Source organism: Benincasa hispida, chromosome 1 (assembly GCF_009727055.1).
Source record: "Benincasa hispida cultivar B227 chromosome 1, ASM972705v1, whole genome shotgun sequence".
NCBI classification, from domain to species: Eukaryota; Viridiplantae; Streptophyta; class Magnoliopsida; order Cucurbitales; family Cucurbitaceae; genus Benincasa; species Benincasa hispida.
Window position 1 is genome coordinate 65,824,886 of NC_052349.1, and position 9,532 is coordinate 65,834,417.

Sequence of the window (9,532 nt, forward strand, 5' to 3'; positions counted from 1 at the left end):
ATAAGACCAGACCACGAGATGACTTGTCTCTTTATATAACACTGTTGATACTTGAGACTTACATCTCACCTAAACGACTATAGGTGACATGACCTCAATCCTGAGTGTTTTGGGAACTTCTGCCTTTGAAGGCGGTCCTTTGATTAGTATGGGTGAGAGTGGTCAGATTGCCAACTCAACATGCCTACCTTTTTGGGGATTTGTCTGATTTGGGAGATGGGAACTCAGTTACACAAGATGGAATTCACTTCTTTCTCGGAGCAGAGGTAAGTAGATAGATTGCTCCCTTAAGAGCTGATTCCGAGTCTTTAACATAGTGGCCAAAACTGCTATTTGGAAGAGAGGACTCAGTCATAGTAGGACTATGACTTATATTTATTAGAGGGATCAGTGGTACTTAAGGAGTTAGATGTAACTACAGGAGCATAACGGTTATTGGCCTAGTTGTACTTACAAGCGATCTGTGAAGGATTATCGCGTTATTGATTGGTTGATATGTACACATAATACATTTGTAGTAAGGAGAGTGGAGCTACCAGTCTTTAGTGGAGTTCCTAGTAGTTAACGGATGGCGGATCCCGTGATTAAAGAGTTTAGTTAGTAATTCACCTACTGTTGGAGCTTCGAGCTACAAGTTCATAAGGTCCCTTTGGTAGCTCAATGGATTCAAGTTGAGAATTAGTTTTTGGTATTGATTTGAAATTTTCAAATTGAAAAGAGGAGATTTGATTATATATGATGATCGGTACATCAAATGGAGGATTAATGTAAATGAGATTTTGTGAAATCTGGATTTCCATTTTTCCTACTTAAGCAAGTGGAAGTTAAATTCTATGTTGAAGTGAAGGAAATTTCTAGGTTTGAATAGATTTTCCTTAAGTAGTTTTTAGTTAAGCTTTAATTGATGAAAAATTGGCTAAGCATTGGACTAGGCATTGCTATGCGTTGGCCATAAGATTTTGGAGAGATTACTTGGGCAAAGGGAAAAGTTGAAGTAGGGTCAAGAGTGATGCATGCCTTAGAGGTTAGACCAATGCATAGGCTTGTTGGATGCGTTGGATGCATTGGATGCGTTGGATGATGAAAGCGTTGGATGATGGATACGTTGGATGCGTTGGATGTTGGATGCGTTGGATGATGGATGCGTTGGATGCAATGGACGCGATGGACGTGGCAGCACTATGCATTGGTGATGCATTATGCATTGGTGATGTGCTATGAGTTGGTAATGTGCTATGTGTTGGTGATGTGCTATGCGTTGGTGATGTGTTATGCATTGGTCATCCAACGGTTTGTGGACGCATGTGCCGGTTGATGGTGTCCAGACATAGGTAGGTTGCGGCAATGGATGGGTGCAATTTTGACTAACGCATATGAGAGTTGATAGACGCATGCAAAGTCGTCATCTTAACATGTGGCTTGTTAAGAGGAATTCTTAAACATTAAGCAAATTAGATGGATGCATAAGAAGACATGTAAAGGATGAGGGCTATGCATTGGTGAAAGGAGAAGAAGAAACCTTGGCTTTCACTGATGTAAGAATGCGTTGATGGTGTGAAGAAAAGACACTTGGACATGCAGCCAAGTAGGAGGTGTCGGCCGTGGAGCAATCTTGGACGCCTATAAATAGGGCCAAGACTTCAAATGAGAACTCAAATTCTGTTCAAAGGACATAAATAAGAGTGTGTGAGGACTAATTGGGAGAAGACTATGCGTTGATGGAAGAACACATGCGTTGGTAGCAAGACCATGCGTTGGTCAAGAAGTTCCAAGAGGGGAGATGCTGTCGGGCAGAAAAGACAGGAAGTAGCATCAACTTGAAATGAGGATTTCTCCCAGAATACTTATGATTTGGAGTGATTCTAAAGCCATCTAAAATCTAGGAGAGTCTAGTTTTCAGGGTAGGGCTGCCGGAGAAGAATATCTAAGGAATCGGGCTGGAAAGTGAGAAAAGGACAGAAGGGTCAGGCTGTCAGGTAAGCTTGGGCCAGTCTTGAAGATTTTGAGATTCTGGCCAAACCACGAGAATTTCTGAGCTAATATTTTATGGTAAGCTTTCTGAGACATTTTAGAACATGTTTACAGAAGGAAGTATCTTAAAATAAGGTCTATAACTATGAGTAATATAAACTGATATTTGAATCTGGAATTTAGGGTTCAAAAGGGAAACCAAGGAAACCTAAGGAACTTTGGAAAGGAAAGTTCCTAACCAATCAAGGTGAGTGGTTATTGTGTGTTGTATTGGCATGATCAGGGATATATGTATAATTTCTATATATAGGTAAATATATATAGGGGATAATGTTAAATTGGCATGATCAGGGATATATGTTTATCTTGTTACTATGCTTGTTAAGATATTGCTTGTATGTTTGTGTTGGAAACTGGAATTGTACCTGGGATATATAGTTAGCATGCTTGAAAAGGTACTTGGTAGGAAAATATAGTCGGCTTCGGTCAGTGGGAAATTATAGTCGGTGACGACCAGCGGGAAATATAGTCATGTTACCTAAGCATAGCTAATGAGAAAATAGTCGATGTGCACATTGGCGGGATAATAGGGTACAGGGAATGTTTTCACAGGAATTGTTGATACATTGCTTTAGTGTACGTGTGAAAGTATTGGGGAAAATGTAGGATCATGCCAGGGATAACCAATGGTAAAGCTAGGGATGTTTTCATTATGTGATAACCAGCGGTCAAGCTGGGGTTGATTGTTTTTAACCAGCAGTTGAGTTGGGGTTAATCCAGCAGTTTGGATGGAGAAATACTTGTAAACTTGTGGTAATGTTCTTGTTGACTATGCATTGATTTCTAGAAGTATATTTCTCTAGTCAAAGTTATTTGTTATCTAAAGGCTGTCTCTTATACACATCTAGATGTGTATAAGAGACAGGAGAAATACTTGTAAACTTGTGGTAATGTTCTTGTTGACTATGCATTGATTTCTAGAAGTATATTTCTCTAGTCAAAGTTATTTGTTATCTAAAGGCTGTCTCTTATACACATCTAGATGTGTATAAGAGACAGATTGAAAGGTGAGGAGTTCCAGGGTGCTGCTAAGGTCAAGGTCTGCCACGTGCCACAGTTACACTTTCGGAGGGTTTTACAGTTGTTGTTGTAAATTTGTAATTAAGTCTTGGAGTTGTATAAATGTTACATTGTTGTAATAAAATGGGCCTACTTAATCAGTTGACTGTTCAATTTGTACATTGGTACCAGAGTTATTTCCGCAATGAGTTTTTAGGCAGTAGGTGTCAACGAAAGGGTTGATAACTGCTTCACTCATGCCCTTTCTCAGGCTCGGAGGGTAATCTGGGGCAGGGTGTGACAGATTTACATTAAGTACCATGAAATAGAAAAAGAACTATGGTTTATATGTTTCATAAGAAGAAATATTAAAACTATAGGTTATAAATATAATATAGTAAGTTGGTTATCATTTATATTTATAATAATATTAATTATTGGATAGTTATCTCTTTTTCTCTAATAACCAATTGTGGGAGGTTATTGGTGGTTTCATGGTAACCATGAGATAAAAGGAAAAATATTTTCCTAATTTTAGGAGATTTTTTAGAAAGTTGCTATTCTTGGCAAGTTCTCACGGAATCGCTATCAAGTGAATAGGATTCACTAAACGATAGCTGAAGACAGACTAAACGATCGTGGAGTGACACTACACGATAGTTCATCAATTAGTCATTAGCTAAATGATCGCGGAGCATTTGCTATACGATCGCAAAGTATCTTCTAAATTATTGGGCATCGTCTATATGATAGACTTCTGTCATCTCCTACTTGCTCAATCGTTTACACGATTGTTATTCCTCCGGTCTCTTCCTCTAACCAAGTCCACACAGAGCCTACACTTCTGGATTCTCACACCGAGAATACCAAGGTAGCATTATGGTGGTGTTTTACTCAACTCGACTGAGTCGAGGTATTTGGAGGTCATTCTCTGTGTTCGTGATCTTGGAAATCATTGTGTTCATGGTTGTTGTTGATCGTGTAGTGTTGCGGTTGCTGTGTATGAGCGTTCGTGCTCAAGGGAGTTTGAAGATGAGTCTTTAAAGGTATGATAATTTTTCCCTTGATCTCTTCTGAAAGCATGTTGTAGTTTCGTATTGTGCATGATCGGTTAGTTTCCAATTTCTTGATTGTAATTGTGTATGTTCAAATACAAATGGAATTTGGAACGATCATTCTGCTGCTCATGAAAATCCTCATATCTGATTTCCTTCAAGAACATATTGCGCCTCTCCTAAATCTTTCATTTGTAATTGAGCGGCTAGCCACTTCTTAATATCCGTCATAAAACCTACATAATTCCTAATGAGTAGGATATCATCCACATACAGCACTAGGAAAGCTACTGAGTTGTTGATGATTTTCTTGTAAACACAAGGCTCATCAACATTCTGATCAAAGCCAAATGATTTGATCGCATTATCAAATCTAATGTTCCACGATCTAGATGCTTGTTTCAGTCCATAAATGGACCTATTAAGCTATCAAACTCTTTACTCTTGATTTGGAACAATGAACCCCTCTAATTGAGCCATGTAAATGGTCTCCTCAAGATTACCATTCAGAAAGACAGTCTTGACGTCCATTTACCATATCTCATAATCATAAAATGTGGCTACTTACAGGAGAATCCTGATAGACTTCAATATGATAATAGGTGAGAAAGTTTCATCATAGTCCACTCCCTCGATCTGGGTATAACCCTTTGCCCCGAGTCTAGCCTTAAAGGTCTGCACCTTTCTATCTACACCTCATTTTCTCTTGTAGATCCACTTACACCCTATAGGTTTTACCCCATCAGGCTGATCCACAAGTTCCTAGACAGAATTGAAGTACATAGACTCCATTTTTTGATTCATGGCTTTAATCCATTCATCTTTGTCAACATCATCCATTGCTTGCTTATAAGACAAATGGATCCTCAATTCCATCATCAGACATGATGTTTTGGGCTTCAGTCAAACCCATGTAGCATTCTGGTGGGTTCGCAACCTTCCTACTACGTTGAGGCAGTCTCAACTCTTGAGATGATTGATGACATGAACCGACATCAACAACTTTTATTGATCTATCCGTCTGTTCAACAACTCTTGTTGAACTCTCAGTAGTCTCAGTAGAAATCTCATTTAAAACAAGTTTGCTTTGTAGTTTATGATCCCTAATATGGTTTTCTTCCAAAAAGATAGTATTTGTCGATACAAACAGCTTATTCTCAGTCAGATCATAGAAGTATCCACCCTTTATTTCTTTGGGGTAGCCTACAAAGAGGCAAACTTTCGATCGCGGTTCCAACTTTTTAGGGTTAGCCATAAGCACATGGGTCGGACATCCCCAATTCCTGAAGTGGCATAAACTACCTTTACGACCTCGCCATAGCTCAAAAGGTATTTCAGAAACCTCTCCATAGCTCAAAAAGTGTTCAAAATGTAACATGCAGTCTCCACTACAAATCCCCAAAATGAGTCTAGAAGATGAGCATAACTCATCATAGAATTAAACATATCTAATAGGGTTCTATTTCTCCTTTATGAGACACCATTCTGCTGAGCTGTATCTGGGGCCGAGAGTTGGGACATGATTGTGATGTAATATTAAACAATAGGTTAATGAATAGAATATGATTATATTATTATTTATAGACAATTATAGGATAATTGTTTCGACATTTTCTCTGTAATCGTGTGATAGTAGGAGGTTACATTCAATTTTTGTAACTGAAGAATAAAATGAAAATAGTTTTCGTTTTGCAAAAAAAAAAAAAAAAAAGACATTCCGCTCACGTTTGGTGTATACTACCTATCGCATCAATAGCTCAATGTTTTTAAACGATCGTATACACGCGCACAGCTTACTAAACGATCGCATAGGATTTCCTAAATGATCATCAACCTGCTCCCGAGTATCCGATACTCTGTGATCGTTTACCCCATCGTTTACATGACCCGACCAACGTTTGGTCGTCTTCATCCTCGAAGAACAACAACTCCTTGCCTTGAAGCTTCTTCACAAACGATTCACAGACTCAAACAACTTTGGAATTACCGACTCGATAGCAAGTTCATATGCCTAGAAACCCTTACATTTAACTTCGAATGAAAAAGAATTTTAAAAAACAGAGGCTTTATCCCAGTGAAGGGGCATCATCACCCCACCAATGACGTTTGTCCTGCCTCGCTGGGGCGTCATTGCGAAGTAGAAATCTTATAACTTAGGGTATTGGGAAACTATTTTGCTAAAACTAAAATTGGTGTTAAAATGTGGTTTAGCAAAGACTTATATAAGTTTGTTTGCTTTTCAGTAACGGTTTTAAAATGATTATAGCCATAATTGCTCTACTTAGCACCGATAAGCTAAATGGCGAGAATTACGCTAGTTAGAAACACATGATCACGACTATACTTATCATCGAGGATCTTATGTTTGTCCTTACGGAGGAGAGTCCTCTTATTCCACCTCCTAACGCCGCTCGAAATAGAGGCTTATGAGCGCTAGATATGGGCGAACGAGAATGCTTGAGCCTATATCTTGGCCAATCTTAATGACACGTTGGCCAAGAAGCATGAGCCCATGGTCTCAACGCGTGAGATCATGGAGTCCCTACGGGGGATGTTCAAACAACCGTCTGGACAGCTCAAGCATGAGACTCTTAAACACATCTTCAACTCCAAAATGGAGGAAGGCACATCTATTCATGAACACAAGCTTAACACAATGGTCCACTTCAATGTGGCGGAGATGAATAGGTCTAGGATTGATAAGGGCAGTAAGGTTAGCATTATCCTGCATTCGTTGCCATAAAGCTTCTTGTACTTTGTCAGCAATGTGATTCTGAACAAAGTGGACTATACCCTTATAACTCTCCTCAACGAGTTGAAGACATACCAATCCTTACTGAAAAGTAAGGAGAAGATGGGAGGTGAGGCAAATGTTGCCTCGTTTTCAAAGAAGTTCCATCGAGGTTCGACTTCTGGAACGAAGTTTGCATCTTCTACTCCTTTCATTGGAAAGTGGAAGAAGAAGAAGGGTAGTAAGGGGAAGACGCCTGCTAAGCCACCACCTATCACCCAGCGGAATAGGCATCCAACACCGAAATATTTCCACTGCAACTAAGATGGACACTGGAAGAGAAATTGTCCTCGTTGGCTTAAAAAGAAGAAGGCAGCCAAGGCTAAGTCAAAACAAGGTAAATACGATTAACTTGTTTTGGAAACTTGCTTAGTGAAGAATGATGATTCTGCCTGGGTTATTGATTCGGGCGCCACTAATCATGTTTTTCTTTTTTTCAGGGGATTAGATCTTGGTGGCATCTAGAGGTTGGTGAGATGACGTTGCGAGTAGGCACCGGGCATGTCGTTTAGCTGTGGCAGTGGGAGTCCAGTTGACTTTACATAAGAAATTTCTTATTTTACAAGATGTATTTGTAGTTCCTGGTTGAGTGTTTATTCATAAGGATGGAGTTGAGATCTGTACAGTTAAAACTAGAAAAATAACTTGTATGTGCTAAGGCCGTTAGCATTAAGTTCTCTCCATAACATAGAGATGTTTTAAAACTGTCGTAACTCAAAATAAACGTCAACGGGTTTCTCCAAAAGAAAAAAGCCCAACTTTGGCACTTCGATTAAGGCACATCAATCTCAACAGGATTGAGAGATTGGTGAAGAATGGGCTTCTAAGTGAGTTAGAGGAAAATTCTTTACCGGTGTGCGAATCTTGCCTTGAGGGAAAGATAACTAAAAGACCCTTTATTGGTAAAGGTTATCGAGCCAAAGAGCCTCTAGAGTTAGTACATTTTGACATTTGTAGTCCTATGAATGTGCGAGCCTGGGAGGCTATGAGTATTTCATCACCTTTACTAATGATTACTGTAGGTATGGGTATGTTTATTTGATGCAAAAAAAGTCTGAATCCTTTGAAAACTTTTATAGAATTCAAGGCTGAAGTTGGAAATGCATTGGATAGAACGGATTAAGACACTTCGATCGGATCGAGGTAGAGAGTTTTTGGATTCGCGGTTCTAGGACTATTTAATAGAATATAAAATCGTTTTCCAACTCTCAGCGTCAGGTACACCTCAGCAGAATGGTGTAGCGGAGAGGAGAAACAGAACCTTGTTGGATATGGTTCATTTGATGATGAGTTATGCTTCGTTAGCTCAACATTTCTAAACGATTGTATACACGCACACAACTTACTAAACGTTCGCATAGGATTTGCTAAATGATCGTCTAGCTTTTTCCTAAACGATCATGCGTCTGAGCATTTACTAAACGATCGTCTATACGATCGCGACCCATTTACTAAACGATCGTGTACCATTTCCCAAACGATCAAGCATCGTCTAAATTGAAGGAGCTCTTATACAAGAGTACCTATGGGCGGAAGCGAGATCGTTCCAAACTCATTGTGACAGAATTACTGCATTCACAATCTAACAGAATAGATATGCATTTAACAACTAACTACAGGCATGCTTTGAAATTTAAACAACAAGAGAACAAGAAACGTACCAGTTGAAGAAACCTTCTTCGCCTTAGAATTCGTTCTCGTACAAGGACTCCTCCTCTCACTCTCGCTGAGAACGTCCACTCCAATCATTCACTAAATCACGATCGTCTACACACGAACGGACTCCACACGAACATAGCAGTAGAGAGGACACGACCACTTAGAACCCTCGGCATTCTCGGCGTGAGAATCCAGAAGGTATGGGCTCTGTTGGATTTGGCAGAGGGAAGGAGGAAGAGAAGATCGTATACCATGACCAAGCAAGTGGGAAAAGGCAGGTGTCTATCGTATAGACAATTCTTGATCATTTAGAAAAAGGTACATGATCGTTTAGTAAATGGGCCACGATCGTATAGACGATCATTTAGTAAACGCTCGGGTGCGCGATTGTTTAGGAAAAAGCTAGACGATCGTTTAGCAAATCCTATGTGATTATTTAGTAAGTTGTGCGCATGTATACGATCGTTTAGAAACATTGAGCTATCATGTAGACTCTCGGTTTGCTATGCGATAGGCAGTATATACCAAACATGAGTGAATGTCTAGGGTTTTTTTTTTTTTTTTTTTTTTTTTTTTTTTCAAAATGAAAATGATTTTTTTTTTTTTCTTCAGTTATGAAAACTAAATGTAACCTCCCACTATCACATAGTTACGGAGAAAATGCCAGCACTTATCCTATAATTGTCAAAAAATAAATAATAAATATAATCATATTATATTCATTAACCTATGGTTTAATATCACATCAAATGCAATATATGAACCATAGTCTTTTCTCCTCCATTAGATATAAATCGTATTTATATCATTTTCCTCCAAATAATGTATCTTATACATAATGTCAATCATATCATATATAATTAACCAGTTCAATCATATCATATATAATTGAACTCCCTCTTGTCAATTTGAACACTTCAAACTGACCCAAAAACTGATTCTCAACTTGAATCCATTGAGCTACCAAGGGGACCTTATGAACCTATGGCTCGAAGCT